Source organism: Dama dama, chromosome 8, assembly GCF_033118175.1.
Source record: "Dama dama isolate Ldn47 chromosome 8, ASM3311817v1, whole genome shotgun sequence".
Lineage (NCBI taxonomy): Eukaryota > Metazoa > Chordata > Mammalia > Artiodactyla > Cervidae > Dama > Dama dama.
The window spans coordinates 38127375-38144421 of record NC_083688.1 but is presented as its reverse complement, the minus strand read 5'-3'; the positions used below and the strand labels follow the sequence as shown (position 1 = coordinate 38144421).

The 17047-nt window shown below is 41.1% G+C and overlaps 1 protein-coding gene across 3 annotated transcripts in view; it reads right to left on the bottom strand.

Moving 5' to 3' along the window:
• The window catches only part of PLEKHM3 (pleckstrin homology domain containing M3), a 197988-nt gene extending 186231 nt beyond the window's left edge, over window positions 1-11757 (bottom strand). The window contains exon 1 of one of the 3 annotated variants that reach the window (XM_061148886.1): window positions 11608-11757. The gene's annotated coding sequence lies outside the window, so the exon portion shown is untranslated. The other 2 variants (XM_061148887.1, XM_061148888.1) reach the window with 2 other exon arrangements.
• Window positions 11758-17047: the final 5290 nt, after the last annotated feature.

Genomic DNA, 17047 nt, shown 5'->3' with positions numbered 1-17047 from the left:
TTGTGGGGAAGCTGTGGTACATACACACCATGGAATATTACTCAGCCATTAAAAAGAATTCATTTGAATCAGTTCTAATAAGATGGATGAAACTGGAGCCCATTATACAGAGTGAAGTAAGCCAGAAAGATAAAGACCAATACAATATACTAATGCATATATATGGAATTTAAAAAGATGGTAACGGTAACTCTATATGCAAAACAGAAAAAGAGACACAGATGTACAGAACAGACTTTGGGACTCTGTGGGAGAAGGTGAGGGTGGGATGTTCTGAGAGAATAGCATTGAAACAAGTATACTATCAAGGATGAAACAGATCACCAGCCCAGGTTGGATGCATGAGACAAGTGCTCGGGGCTGGTGCACGGGGAAGACCCAGAGAGATGGGATGGGGAGGGATGTGGGAGGGGGGATCGGGATAGAGAACACATGTAAATCCATGGCTGATTCATGTCAATGTATGGCAAAAACCACTACAATATTGTAAAGTAATTAGCCTCCAACTAATAAAAATAAATGAAAAATAAATAAATAAATAAAAGAGCTTGTGGGGAAACACAACAAAACCAAGTATAAAAAGCACTCTAACGGAAGTATGCAAAAGGTGTTACAAGAACATAAATAAGAATCATCACAAATCAAGGGACAATAAAAGGTCCTAAGTGACAAAACACAATTAAATCACATAATAACATGTATACAGAGATGACTTCAGCTGAAAGAAACCAAAGACAAAGGAAACAAATGTACAAACAAAACTAATCAGACCTGCTCTAGAAATGATGCTGCTTCTGGCATGAAGCTGTCACCTTACAGGAATATCTTGAAAGGTCCCACCAAAGGGTGCGCTCAACATGAACTCACCACTGCACAAATGGGAGGCATGCGTGCAGGGTGCTTCCTCACAAGCTGCCCAAGTCTATACGACCCACGGGAACATCCCTGGCCAAGAGAAGCCGCTGCTGGGTGGCTGAGATGTCATGAGAAATGAACCCGTGCTTCGCTTCCTGTTGACTTAATTCCCTAGGTCACTACAGCTGATTAGCAGAAGGGAGAATACTCACCACTTTAACCTTCAAAGCAACAACCAGCTTATGTGTGAGCACGTATTCACAAAACTGGTTCCTCCGAGCATTTAGGGTAAATGTAGATGAGAAGTAATTATCTGATTTTTTTCTTTCCGCGGTACACTTGAACCTGCTTAAATATGAGCCCAGATCTTTGTTAAATGGCACCCAGAGAGTACCAGACCCACGATAAGGTCTAAGCAGGTGACTCACTTCTTATTTGAAAGGATGGAGGTACCCAGTGATGATGGACTGCTTCCACAACTTCTCCCTTCCTTTTGGACTCAATTATTGACAATGACCTTGGTTGGCTACCAAGCAGCCTCTTACTAATTCTCTCAGAAAACAAATGAGGCTGCCAAAAGCAGACAAAACATTGTCTTTGACCGTCAAAGATAAGGACAAGGCAAGGTAAAAATAAGAAAACAAGTCTTTGCTATTTTACTACGTACAACACATAGGCCAAAAAATTCTCTGTCCATCATATAGACAAAGGAAAAGTTTACAAAATATGAAAAGGAAGAACACTAAAAACTACATTTTCATCTCTAAATCTTGGTTTAAATGTCTTTTATTATGGATCATGGGCTTCCCAGGTGGCTCAGTAGTAAAGAATTCACCTGCCGACACAAGAGACCTGGGTTTGATCCCTGAGTTGGGAAGATCCCCTGGAGGAGAGCATGGCAACCCGCTCCAGTATTCTTGCTTGGAGAATCCCATGGACAGTGAGCCTGGCGGGCTACAGTCCATGAGGTCACAAAGAGGCGGATATGACTGAGCATGCACACATGCACAGACTATTATCATTAGTATAAAATGGACTTTTATGAAACAAGTCTGCAATACAAAAACCCTCTGAAGTTGAATTCTGGAGCTCTGATTGGCCTATTTCTCTGACTGTTTTGATCTGACATTAGGATGATAAGCTTATGGTAGTTGGGATTCAAATAGTTCCCCAGCATGAGAAATGACTACTACTAAAGTCTTCAAAAATGCCCTGCAGAGGACTCCTTCAGTGTAGATGGACATACGTTAAATGTGGAAGGTGTACTTAATGAAAAGTTTAAAAAACTACATAGAGTTCTTATAGCTCCTATGCCAAGACCAAGGTTTAAGTCATTCTAACATTTACTGAGCATTTCAGTTCAGTTCAGTTGCTCAGTCATGTCGGACTCTTTGTGACCCCATGAACTGCAGCACGTCAGGCCTCCCTGTCCATCACCAACTCCTGGAGTTTACTCAAACTCCTGTCCATGGAGCCGGTGATGCCATCCAACCATCTCATCCTCTGTCATCCCCTTCTCCTGCCTTCAGTCTTTCCCAGCATCAGGGGCTTTTCCAATGAGTCAGTTCTTCTCATCAGGTGGCCAAAGTATTGAAGCCTCAGCTTCAGCATCAGTCCTTCCAACGAATATTCAGGACTGATTTTCTTTAGGATGAACTGGTTGGATCTCCTTGCAGTCCAAAGGACTCTCAAAGAGTCTTCTCCAACACCACAGTTCAAAAGCATCAATTCTTCAGTGCTCAGCTTTCTTTAAAGTTCAACTCTTACATTCACACATGACTACTGGAAAAAAGTGCTATTGAGCACTTACTAAAGTGATTATGTGAAGCCTTGTATCTTCATTATGCTGTTAAATCCTCCCAGCAACCCTATCGGAGAGCTGCTGCTGTTATTATTATTACCACTTTACAGATAAGGGACTTGAGATTTAAAGAAATGCAGTAATACCTTGTCCAAGCTAATATGGCTAGTAAGTGAGTGGAAACAAGCCTCTAAAATGCACATACCAGCCAGTAGGACAACAGCAAACTAATTACCTTGAGATTACACAGCTAGAATTTTACACATAAGGTACTTTGAGTGTTAATTTCAAACAGCAAGAACTTTAATAATTATTTTTAAATCTTTCTATTTGTGAATCCCACAACTCAGAGTTAATTGCTAAATATACTTAATTTACAAAAAAAAAAAAAAATCACCTCTGTACTATTTCTGTGTCACTGTAAATTCTCTAAGGGAATGGTGGATGAGAGGTGCCTGAACAAACAGAATAAAAGGCTGTTCTAACTAGCTAACCTCAATTCTCTGAAGTGACCTTGGACATACTGTTTGGAATGTCTGCAAGGGTATAATAACTGTGATTCCATTTTGGCCAAACAAGTGCTTTCAAAAATGTTTACATAGTCCTAATTGCCCTAACCTTTCACTAATGTTTACCAAAGACATCATTTTTCATTTATCCAATAAACAGAAACACTTGTAAAAATGTTTGCTTAAAAAAAAAAAAAAACTAACCCTGCAAATAAGCGTTTCTGTCAAAAGAATGGAAAGGAATATTTTCAAGTTAGATGTGACTATAGGTAATTCAAACATGCTTCAGCTATTAAGGTACATCCAAATAAACTAAAAATAATCTTTTTTTTGGGGGGGGGGCAACAGGTAGACAGAGGGACAAATACCAGTATATATGGGATTGAAACAAAATAACAAAATTGACCCACAACTTTCAGTCTTGTTTCTTAAGATGACATGCCCAGGTTTCATATGACCCCACTACAGTGAAAATATAGATACTATATCTGACCCTTTAGTGAAGGGTAATGGTGTTGGAGAAGACTCTTGAGAGTCCCATGGACTGCAAGGAGATCCAACCAGTCCATCCTAAAGATCAGTCCTGGGTGTTCATTGGAAGGACTGATGCTGAAGCTGAAACTCCAGTACTTTGGCCACCTCATGCGAACAGTTGACTCATTGGAAAAGACCCTGATGCTGGGAGGGATTGGGGGCAGGAGAAGAAGGGGAAGACAGAGGATGAGATGGCTGGATGGCATCACCGACTCGATGGGCATGAGTTTGAGTAGACTCCGGGAGTTGGTGATGGACAGGGAGGCCTGGAGTGCTGCGATTCATGGGGTCGCAGAGAGTCAGACACGACTGAGCGACTGAACTGAACTGAACTGAACTGAATTGAATTACTTTTGGACCACAAGGTCTGGAATTAGAAGACCTGAGTTTGAAGCGTCCATGCACCACTACTACTTCTCAAGTCATTTGAACCTGAATTCTAGTTCTTTCAATGTAGGTCAAATAAGGATTCCTTTCCTACCTCCTCCAAAGATTGTTTTGGAGTGTAAATCAAATGACATAATGTAAGTGCTTTGAGAACTCAAAAGCAGGGTACAGAATACTGACAGGTGTCGTCTGGATGGTACCAGGGAAAAGGTCACCACAGTCTCTTTGATCTCCTCCCATTACAAACCAACAAACTAGTGGAGAGAGTGGTGACAGTGATCGGTTTTGGAAGCTCTGAGATAAGGTGTTTTAATTTACTCAAGGGTTCCTCCTGCACTATTCAGGCACCATTAGTTTCTGTGCTTTCTGGTGGTCTTAGAGTGGAAGGATTCACTAGGACAAGATTCAGGGTGATTCAAAAGGAATATTATTTCTCAAAGAAGAAATAACGAAGAAGTAACATCTTCCCTTGTCCCCCAGGCTCCTGTACATCTCGGACCCTTTGTCCCTTCTCCTCTTCTAAGTTTCTTAAAGAAATTTGTTTGTTTTTTTAATATTTGCTGACTCTACTTCTCACCATGTGGAAGCACTCTGATTCTGCCTCAGATGAAAATGCACAGGCAGAGGTCAACAACAACCTTCTTACTGCCAAACCCGGGAGACTTTTCACTCCATAACTGCCTGACCTCTCAGTAGTACTGAACTATTGAACACTCACTCTTTACATTGCTCTCATGAATGCATGACCACAGTCTCTTCCAGCACTTCTCCCTTATCCCTGTATGCGCCTTTCAGTCCCTTGTATGAGCTCTCTTTCCTATGCCCTTATCACGTTGCTGACAAAGGTCTGTACAGTCAAAGCTATGGTTTTTCCAGTGGTCGTGTATGGATGTAGAGCTGGACCCTAGAGAAGGCTGAGCACCAAAGAATTGATGTTTTTGAACTGTGGTGTTGGAGAAGACTCTTAAGAGTCCCTTGGACAGCAAGGAGATCAAACCAGTCCATCCCAAAAGGAAATCAACCCTGAATATTCATTAGAAGGACTGATGCTGAAGCTGAAGCTATAATACTTTGGCCACCTGATGCGAAAAGCCAACTCATTTGAAAAGACCCCAATGCTGTTAAAGATTGAAGGCAAAAGGAACAGGAGGGAGCAGACAGCCTTACTGACTCAATGGACATGAATCTGAGCAAACTCTGGCAGATAGTGAGGGACAGGAGAGCCTAGTGTGTTGAAGTCCAAGGAGTCTCAAAGAGTCGGGCATGAGTGAGTGACTGAACAACAAAATGCCCATATTATAATGTAGGTGCTCCCCTATTTTCCTCATAACCCTCTTATTTAGTTCCTCTTCCACTGGGTGATCTTCTCCATCCCTGTGGCTTTCAGTAGAAGTCCACGTGGAGATGAGAAGTATTGTTCTCCTGAGCTCTTGACTCACACATGCCACTGCCTTTCAGACTTCCCCTAACTCCTAACATGCACAAAACCGAACTCCTCACCTAACCCTCAGCCTGCCCCTCCTCTTGGCATTCTCCATAGAGCGAAGGATATCATCATCCTTGACCCTACTGGCTCCCTCCCCCACAAATCACTTTGAACAGCAAATCACATTAACTCTACTTCTCTGAGATCTGCCAAATTTATCCGTTTCTCTCCTTCTTTACAACCTTAGTTCAGACACCAGCCAGTTTCCGTCCTTTATTTTTTCCTTCCACTAACCCATTCACTACACTGCAGTCAGAAAGGGCTTTCTAAAAATAGTGATAAAACTCTGTTATTTTCTGGATAAATCTTAATATTCCTTAACACTGCCTATAAGAGCTCCAGTCGACTTACTTTCCTAGGGTTACCTCTTAAATCTCCATCGTCTCTTATCCCGTACCCCCAACACAGGCCCACGACTTGGCTAGTTCTCATTCAGCCTTCAGGTCTTTGCTGAGGTACCACTTCTTCCCTGACCTCCCATGTCCATTCTGGACATCCCTCTTGTGAGGTCCCACAGCACACACATTTCCTCAATTACAATGCTTTTCACTCTGTAAAAACAGCCTGTTTACTTGTCTGTCTCCCCTACTAGACGGCAACCTTCACGAAGGCAAGATTGTGCCTGTTTCCTTCAAGATTGTATCTCTGACTCCAAGTATAAGAGGTATGTGTCATGGCATAAACAAGTGCTCAATCCTTATTTGTCTAATTAACAAACCAGTGAATCCCTGAGGGTGGAAGAGAAGTTGCTCTGGAAAAGTTTATGAGAAAAGATCATTTAGCTAATTTCCTGGAGCATAAAAACTGTTGGGTTACATTTCCAATGTTTTCTAACCTATAATACATGTTCCTTGTTCTATGAAAATCTATAATCACATCTGTAGACTACAGGGTGAAATGGATATTTAGCAATTTTGCAGTTAGATAAATGTCCACAGGTAAACTGGATAATACAGACCAAGGCAGCTTCAGTTTGCACTGAATTATAAATTGGTTACACTAATCATGGTAACTAGGTGAATAATCTCTTCCATACTCATAAATGTGACATATAATCAGGGAATCAAATTTAAAACACAAAACTCAAATTGACAGTTAATAAGTGTATGAAAAACAAACAAAATGTTAGTGAAAAATAGCATGCCTGACATCTCAATACAATGGCCTCTATATTTTGACTTTGGTTTTTTGCTCATAACTCACGTTGCCACTAACATTAACTACACTCATGAACCAAATAAACTTCTTACCCTATTGTCAATATGAAGGTGAATGATGTGGGCTTTTTACTGCTGTCTGCTAATACCTACAGTAGCCAATGAAGCAGAGCAAACATAGGCATGGAATTCACTGCTGGTGGTTATTCTTACCACACTCAGTAATCAGTTCTCTGAATTATTTAGCTTGCCCCAGAAACTCCAAGCTAGAATACAGTTCAGCTACTTAAGAACCAAATACTAAATCCACTCTAAAAGAAAAAGGAAACAGAAAAATGGTGATTCCTTGTTAAATATTCCTCCACACGGTTTCTTTTAAAGGGTAAACATGCCCCATGAAGAAAATCAGCATTTGGCTAACAGCCAGTGGGGTAAGAGACACTTTCAGTACTTTCCTACAGATGTGGAGGAAAGGGCATATCAAAATATCAAAGGAAGGTAGTAGAAAAAGGAAGAGGAGCAGCAGTGGTCTGGGGCTCCTGAAAAGTGTCCATAGACAGAGAATCCTAAACATTCTACCCAAATGGTCTAACCTTTTCAGGTTTCTATTAAAATAAGGTTTTCTGAAACCAGTAATTAAAATAGTACCCTGCAACCTGCCTGCTTCTTAAATATGTAAATGTATGACTTGACTTCAAGTATCATAGGAAAGCTGCACACAAGATTAAACTGGAATATAGTATGTTAAGTACTTGATAAATATTCAGTAAGTATTAGCTTTGTATGGTTTTTAATGCAGATGTTACCAGCCTAGTTTGGTTTTTCTAATAATAACATGCAAGGTAGTTTTTTTTTTTTTCGCTAATGGCTATATATCCATCATAGTTCTTTGATTTCCACTTGTATAATTAACCTGTCTATGGCCCAAAGCCTAAAATCCATCAATGAATGAGAAAACAAAGACCTAATGAAATTCAACTACCAGCTTCCTTATTCTATTATTTCAGTATGCTACTCATCCATCCTTCTACCATAAAGCTTACACTGATCATCTGTATTGACAAGTAAGTTATCCTATTTTGTTTTCAATCTTCTCAACCATATTTATCATTTCCTATCTCATTGTCTTTCTTTAAAACATCGCTTTCTCACACATATTTTAGTTATTTATGAATTTTTATTTTCTCCATTATTTGACTGGACAATGTTTTAGATTCATGGTATTCCCCATAGCATAGAGTTTTTAACAGCATTTAAAATAATATTTGTTAACTATTGTGGTTCTAAACAACTACTATACACTTATTGTTAAATGTTTTGAAAATACAGTAAAATGTTCAAGGGGAAATAAACTATGCCTAGTCATCCTCCAATGGGAAAAAAAAAGTGTTGCTCCATTTTGGCCCTTTCAGCCACTTTCCTTATGTAGGTAGATTTTCTGCTTTTTTAAACATAGTTGAGAGTTATTATGGTCTTCCCTGGTGGTTCAAATGGTAAAGAATTTGCCTGCAATGTGGGAGACTCAGAGTTAGATCCCTGGGTCGGGAAGGATCCCTAGAGAAGGGAATGGCTACCCACTCCAGTATTCTTGCCTGGAAAATCCCATGGACAGAGGAGCCTGGAAGGCTTCAGTCCACAGGGTCACCAAGAGTTGGACACAGTTGAGCGACTAACACTTTTCATTTATACACATATATTTCTCTAACCGATCTCCTCCTATTTACCAAAAATTGGTAAAGACCGTTCCATACTGTTAAAACCCTTCAGAAACATCCTTTTAGAAGTCTGTATAACACCATAATCTTTTGATAATACCATAATTAGTTCAAACTGCTCCCCTCCTGTTGGGCATTGAGACTATTGTCAGTACCTGACTTTTCTAACCAAAGCTATATTAAGCACTTGTGAATGTCGACTTTTAAAATATTTCTTATAAGTTCCCTTGGACAGACTGCTAGAACTGGAACTACTGGACTGAGGAGTAGACACATTAGTGAGATTTTTGACACTCAGCCTACAAGTTTTTCAGAAAGGGTTAACATCTGTGTACCTCTCACAGCATCTGAGAGTGTCTGCTCTACTGCACGCTAAATGAAGTGAAGAGCTAGAATTTTTAAAAATCTATGTAAATTTGAGAGCTGGAAACACAATTCCGGGCTGTTGTTTCAATTTCATTTATTTGATTAATGGAAAGAGAAAGCATTTTTTTTTTCTTTTTTTCGTTTTTATTTGAGAATCACTTTCATATGACTATTAGCCCTTTAGTTTTCTCTTCTATGTATAGTCTGTTCCTGTCTTTATAGTCTTCTATTGTGGTGTAACAAATTCCCACAAACTCCGTCCCATGGACGGAGGAACCTGGTAGGCTACAGTCCACAGGGTCGCAAAGAATCAGACACGACTGAGCGACTTCACTTCACTTTGAATAGATTTGTCCCACCAGCTCATTCCCCTATTTTATATTCAACTGTGCCATGTAACATAATATGATCAAGGAAGCGACATTTCATCATTGCAACAGGTTCTAGGGATTAGGGCATGCAATCCCGGGGGAGGGGCATTTTCAGAACTGCGTGGGCCACAGTGTCTTAGGTATTGCTTCTGATCATTTGTTTGTTCTCTTTATGATGACCGCGTGATTTTACCAAATAAGTGAATCTTACTGATGACTGCCAGAGGCGCATTTTCACAATAGCAAAGACAGCTGTGGACAGGGCCTGCTAAGTGCTAACAGAGATTCTGAACACAGTGGGTCCTCCGCACCCTTGGCTTCCACATCTGCAAATTCAACCAATCACAGACTGAACATATCTGGGGGGAAAAGAACTCCAGAAAGTTCCAGAAGCAAAACTTGAATTTGATGGGCACCAGGCAACTATCTGCAGATTCCCTAATGGCTCAGTGGTAAAGAATCTGCCAGCTAATACAGGAGATGCAGGTTCGATCCCTGGGTTAGGAAGAGCCCCTGGAGGAGGAAATGGCAACCCACTCCAGTATTCTTGCCTGAGAAATCCCTTGGACAGAGGAGCCTGGTGGGTTACAGCCTATGGGGTAGCAAAGAGTAATATATGACTTAGCAACTTAAAAAAAGGCAACTATTTACACAGTATTTTCATTGAAATCACAGCTATTTACATAGAATATACATTATATTAGGTACTACGAGTAATCTTATAGTACTGAGGAGTCTGGCAGGCTACAGTCCAGGAGATCACAGAGTAAGACACAACTGAGCGACTAACACTTTCATAAGTAATCTAAAAATGATTTAAATTACACCAGAGGATGTGTATAGGTTAAGTGCAAGGCACTACATCATTTTATATAAAGGTCTTGAGGATTCTTGAATTTTGGTATCTGAGAGGTCTTGAAACTGAGTCCCCTTGTGTATCGAGGGATGACTGTATATAACTTTGCTAACACGGCTGTTTTTAAAAGATTTAATTGTGGGAAAAGTTACAATATGAAAGTTACTATCCTATTTTTAAGGGTACAGTTCCTTACTGTTAAATACATCTACCTTGTTGTGCAACTAATCTCTAGAACTCTTCATTTTGCAAAACTGAAACTATACCCATTTAACAACTGTCCATTTCAACCCTCCCCCAGCTCCTGGCAATCACCATTTACTTTTAACATTGCTATATCTTTATGTATTTATTAACAAACATGTATATTGCAATTTCTACATGTGCTGTTCTAAGAACTTTAAAAATATTAACTCATTTAATCCTCATAATAACCCTATGAGATCAGTACTCTCATTCCCATACCAAAGATTAAGAAACACAACAAATAAACTACTCAAGGTTACACAATAGGAAGTGACTAGGCAGGAATTCAAACCCAGAATGGCTTTATAGTTCTTGCTATGAACCATTACATGGTGAAAATACTCACTGTAAAGGCAAACTCTTCATTCATTAATATTATTTCCTTGATGTGCATGACTTTAAAACACTCTTTTATGTGCAATCACTCTAATATTCTTCTAGTAACCAAAAGTTAGACTATATGACCCAGAAAGACTAATGCCTACTTATTTTCCAGCCCAGTTTTGGTTAAGGCATTTTTTTTTAAGCTAATGAAACAAAAATTGCTTTGTATCTTAAGGTGTGCCAAAGTACCTCATAAATGAATAAACTGCAATTGACTATGACAACTGAAATTAATATATCACAGGAAAAAAGCCTAGATATTTCTCTTTTCCAAGAAGAAAACTTCCAAATAAGTTTACAACAGCAATACTCAATCTCGGTTTAACCTGGTAGATTCTAATCTGTTTTGCTTTGCAAGCTATAAATCTAGATCAGTCTTTATTTGTCATTCATTTGTATATCTCAGTAGTAACTTAATTTATTTGAGGAGTGGGTCTAAAATTTCCGGATCTCAATCTTTTAGCTTTGTAATCCTTTTATAGAAAACCAAATCATGCTTGTCATCAGTCACACAGTGGCATTTACTATATATTAAAAACGAGCAAGGTCAACAGAAGGAACAATCGTTGTAATCTGAGAGCCCTAGTTAGATGCGAATTAAAAGCTCTGCTGAGGCCTCGTTTCTAGGACCCAGGAGGGGTGGTGAGGGGTGGAGGGGAGGACTAAAAAAACCCGCACAGAACAGGATCAGCTATTTCAACTGCTTTCTACTTATATACCTGATTCATAAAAATAAATAGACAATGCATCATATAATCTCCTCTCACCTACTATCCACTGCATTATTGTGCAATTTTCAGGATGAAATAAAAACCAGAGGATGGAAGAAACAGCAAAATCACCGTACCCTAGGGAGCTTCTCGGATATTTACAATGCTGTCATCCCCACACCCTTCCCCCAGTGGCCAGCCAGGCGGCAAAGAAGCAGGCAGATGCTCACCTGGCCACCGACTGCTTTTCTCCTTTCACCTGCAGGGCCTGCAACCTACTCCAGGCTGGGGCTAGGTTTCGGCAGCCCGCCCTCCTGACGGTGACAGCCCATTTGGCCAGCGACCACTCCGGCCGGCTCTCTGTTTACAAGCGCTTCTTGCGGTCCCACACTTAAATGCTTCCTTCCAGCAGCCAGGGAAGCGAGACTCCGACACACAAGGTTCCAGGCCGCAAGGACTCGTCTTCCTTGCCCTAGGGACCCAGCACCCCGGCAAGGCCCAACCGCACCCTCCTGGCCTTCTTACCTCTGTTTTCTCACAGTCTTCATCACACACGTCTTGAAAACAGTGCTATGTGCCTCAGAGCCTCCGCTCTGCTCTTCTCAACGCCCAAATGGATGTTTACAATTCGAAATTTTTACTTGGAACAAACCTGGAACTAGTTTTTAGCAGCTCCCTTGGCTAAGAGAATTTGAGAAAGAACTTATTTCTGAAAATAGGACTATGAGAACCTAGAGGTTGCTTCGCATTTGAGGTTTGGAGCTGCAATGAAAGTCAATTTTCATTGCCCTTTCATGTTGTAGCCTGCAGGTTGAAAGAGGATGGTTTTGAGAGGTCTTCAACCCCCATTCAGATTCACATCAAAACAGAAAGGGCGTGTGTGTGTGTGTGTGTGTGTGTGTGTGTGTGTGTGTACATGCACACTGGCAGGAGACCTGAGTTCTCCCCAACCCACCCCCAGTGACCTTGGCCAGTTTACAAGAGGATAGGCTGGTCTGACTGGAAGACTGTCCTTGAAGTTTCCTGCTTTATTCTCCATCATAGCACACTTAGCCATTTTCTCAATTTATAATTACTTTTTTTTAAACTTACCTGTTTTGTTGGCATTTCTACCCCCACTCCAGCCTCACCTGTAAACTCCCTGAGTGAGTGACTGAGTGAGTGAAAGTTGCTCAGTCGTGTCCAACTCTTTGCAACCCAATGGATATACAGTTCATGGAATTCTCCAGGCCAGAATACTGGAGTGGGTAGCCTTTCCCTTCTCCAGGGGATCTTCCCAACCCAGGGATCGAACCCAGGTCTCCCACATGGCAGGCGGATTCTTTACCACCTGAACCACAAGGGAAGCCCAAACTCCCCAAGGGCAGGAACTATTTCAGTTTCACTCACCATGACTTTACAGGTACAAAGCGCAGTGGCTTCTGTGCCTGCTGATCAGGGGCTTCCCTGGTGGCTCAGAATGTAAAGAATCTGCCTGCAATGTAGGAGACCCAGGTTTGATCCCTGGGTTGGGAAGATATCCTGCAGAAGAAAATGGCAACCCACTCCGGGATTCTTGCCTGGAGAATTCCATGGACAGAGGAGCCTGGCAGGCTACAGTCCACGGGGTCACAAAGAGTTGGACCCGACTGAGCAGTTAACACTTTGACTTTCACAGTGGCAAGGTATATAGGTTTGAATGAATGAACAAAAAAATGGACACACACACACAAAAATTTGTCAAACGAGTCCAGAGAAAGTAGCAAGATAAGATTTGAAAAATATGATTCCCCCACTCTCTGGAAGATGAATAAAAATCTTTCCCCACTGAATTAAACATATATATATATATATATATATATATATATATCTTTTGGTTGATGTTTAGAGTTTAAATAAGTTTTTCAGGAAACTTACACTGCAATTCGAGATACTTGTTGTTCCCTAAACATGCAGTATTCTCTTTTGCCTCAGGACTTTTGATACTTGGTTCCCTTTGATGAGAGTTGTCACCTCTGCCCCCATCCCTTTAGCCTGGCCAACTTCTCCTTGCTCTTTAAGAAGCAAGTGTCATCACACCTCTCCTGGAAGTCTTTAACTGAGGAACCTGATCCTTTTAAGCGTGCCCAGAGGAACTCACATGTTCTTCTATAAATGCATTCATCTATATACTCATTAGTCTTCCCAGGCCATTGATTCTTAAACTTCAACATGAAACAGACTCTTCTAGAACAGTGTTTCTCAAACTTTAATGTGTGGGGATCCTGTTAAAATGCAAGAGGTCTGTGGTGGGGCCTTTGCACCTCTAGTGAACTCTCAGGTGATGCCACATTTTGAGTGTCAGGCTCTTAGATGCTTGTTAAAACTGCAAATTCCTGGGTCACACACCCATTGTTGGGCTGCACCCCACAGGCCTATGAGGCCTGCAGTTGTCCAGTTTTAAGACCAAAGAAAGAGCTTGGAGTTAGCAACAGAGACATCTATGGTTTAATGGGTGGGGGATCTTATATGTCTGAAGCAAGAATCTGAAATGACATCCCATGGTGTTCAGTGGACTGGTAGCAGTCTTCACTCCTGGGGTAGGTTGCTAGTTACAGGGGGAATTGACAATTGACATCAGATAGGCTCACGGCTTACCAGGGAAACCAGTAGAGGGGCATGCCCCTCACTGCCCCTTCGATAGGAACGATTGCCGGCTGAGGCCTGGGGCAAGTACATAGGAAGGCCAGTCGTGTGGGTAGGATGTAGGTGAGCAGGGGAATGTACAGAGAGCAAGAAAACAGCCAAATTGAGTGGCCTGAGCGTACACCCATAGATTTTTATTCTGAAGGTCTACAATAAAGTCCTGAATTCTGTGATTTTACAAGTGCCTCAGAGTGCTTCCAATGTAGGTGATCATTGGGCTGATGCTTTGTCATTTTTCCCCACTATGCATTAAGCAGACTATCTGGCACCTAAAAGGTATTAAAAAGCTGCATTTACAGAATGACTAGATTTACTCATTATCACTGATACAGATCCTCAGCACCGAAACAACTGGATGATCCCAAACATAACAGCCATAGCATGCTTTTTCTTTACTTTATTTTGCAGAGCAGTTTTGGGTTTGCAGCAAAACTGAGTGGAAAGTACAGAGTTCCCAGATACCGGCCGCCCCTGACATATACACAACCCCAATCCCACGATCAAGATCCTGTACTCCGATGATACATTTGTTACAATCAATGAGCCTACATCGTTATTACCCCAAATCCAAAGGGCCACCTCTTTATACCTTTTAGAGCCCACAGTTATAGTACCAATGAAATCCCTATTTCCTCAAGGTAGTTTGTGTTGGTTTCTGTCATTTATAACTGAAAGCATCGTGACTAACACTCCATCTCCAGACATACTTCCAGAATACTTCTTTCTCTCACTCTACACTGTGGATTCACTTTTCTTTTTAACCACTCCTGGATACTCTTTCATTAATTCCCATTATCCTGCTTTAGACTCCACTATTATATTCCCTCTGCATCCCCTGAGGGCAAAGAACTTGCTTTATTCATCTTTGCATTTTCCACAGCACTTTTTATGGTTTGTTTTTGGGTGTTTTGCTAAGTTGTATGCAACTCTTTTTTGTCCCCATGGACTGTAGGCTGCCAGGATCCTCTGTCCACAACACTTAGGGTACCTAGTTACTGATCTTCATGGGGCTTCCCAGGTGGTACTAGTGGTAAAGAACCCACCTGCCAATGCAGGAGACATAGGAAACAAGGGTTAGATCCCTGGGTCAGGAAGACCCCCTGGAGGACTCACTCCAGCATTCTTGTCTGAAGAGTCCCATGGACAGAGAAGCCTGGCAGGCTATGGTCCATAGGGTCAAAAAGAGTCAGACACGACTGAAGTGACTTAGCACACACACACACACACACACACACAAATCTTCATAAATGTACATTATAACAAAGTAAAACACCAAATGACATGTAAGGAGATTCTATTATTGCATGCCTTCATTAAATTTTTTTCCTCCTAGCTTTCCTTTATAATATGATGGTCAAGCCAGGATTCAATAAAGCAATGTTATCTTCCAAGAAGTAAAACAAAAGTCTCATCAAAAAATAGTTTAAAGAGAATCAAAAAATGTTGGTGCTATTTATAGGCTAGAATTTGCAAGCCAAGTATACCTCACCCCATGTACACAAGTCTACCCAAGTAAAGATGATGGGGATATGCACTGAGAGCAATAGAATATAATTTGTTTGTCTTATAAGGTAAATTAAAAGCATTTGAGATGTAGAAACCTAAAGGCATAAATGGACTTGGTTAAAAGTACAAATGAAATTTCTATTCAGCTCGGAGGCACCCACAAAGCCTTTTCATTGTTTTTTTTTTTTTCATTATTCCAGGTAATTCCATTGTTAAAATATTAACACAAAGGCTACTTCAGCTCAGTTCAGTTCATTCGCTCAGTTGTGTCCGACTCTTTGCACCCCATGAACCACAGCACTCCAGGCCTCCCTGTCCATCATCAACTCTCAGAGTCCACACAAACCCATGTCCACTGAGTTGGTGATGCCACCCAACCATCTCATCCTCTGTCATCCCCTTCTCCTCCTGCCCCCAATCCCTCCCAGCATCAGGGTCTTCTCAAATGAGTCAGCTCTTCGCATGAGGTGGCCAAAGTATTGGAGTTTCAGTTCAGCATCAGTCCTTCCAATGAACACTCAGGACTGATCTCCTTTAGGATGGACTGGTTAGATCTCCTTGCAGTCCAAGGGACTCTCAAGAGTCTTCTCCAACACCACAATTCAAAAGCATCAATTCTTCGGCGCTCAGCTTTCTTTATAGTCCAACTCACACATCCATTCATGACCACTGGAAAAACCATAGCCTTGACTAGACGGACCTTTGTTGGCAAAGTAACGTCTCTGCTTTTTAATATGCTTTTTAATATGCTTTTTAATATGCTTTTTAATATGACCAGGTTGGTCATAACTTTCCTTCCAAGGAGTAAGCGTCTTTTAATTTCATGGCTGCAGTCACCACCTGCAGTGATTTTGGAGCCCCTCAAAATAAAGTCGGACACTGTTTCCACTGTTTCCCCATCTATTTGCCATGAAGTGATGGGACCAGATGCCATGATCTTAGTTTTCTGAATGTTGAGCTTTAAGCCAACTTTTTCACTCTCCTCTTTCACTTTTATCAAGAGGCTCTTTAGTTCTTCTTCACTTTCTGTCATAAGGGTGGTGTCATCTGCATGTCTGAGGTTATTGATATTTCTCCCGGCAATCTTGATTCCAGCTTGTGCTTCTTCCAGCCCAGCATTTCTCCTGATGTACTCTGCATATAAGTTAAATAAGCAGGGTGACAATATACAGCCTTGACGTACTCCTTTTTCTATTTGGAACCAGTCTATTGTTCCATGTCCAGTTCTAACTGTTGCTTTCTGGTCTGCATACAGGTGTCTCAAGAGGCAGGTCAGGTCGTCTGGTATTCTCATCTCTTGAAGAATTCTCCACAGTTTATTGTGATCCACACAGTCAACGGCTTTGGCGTAGTCAATAAAGCAGAAACAGATGTTTTTATGGAACTCTCTTGCTTTTTCGATGATCCAGTGAATGTTGGCAATTTGATCTCTGGCTCCTCTGCCTCTTCTAAATCCAGTCTGAACATCTGGAAATTCATGGTTCACGTATTGCTGAAGCC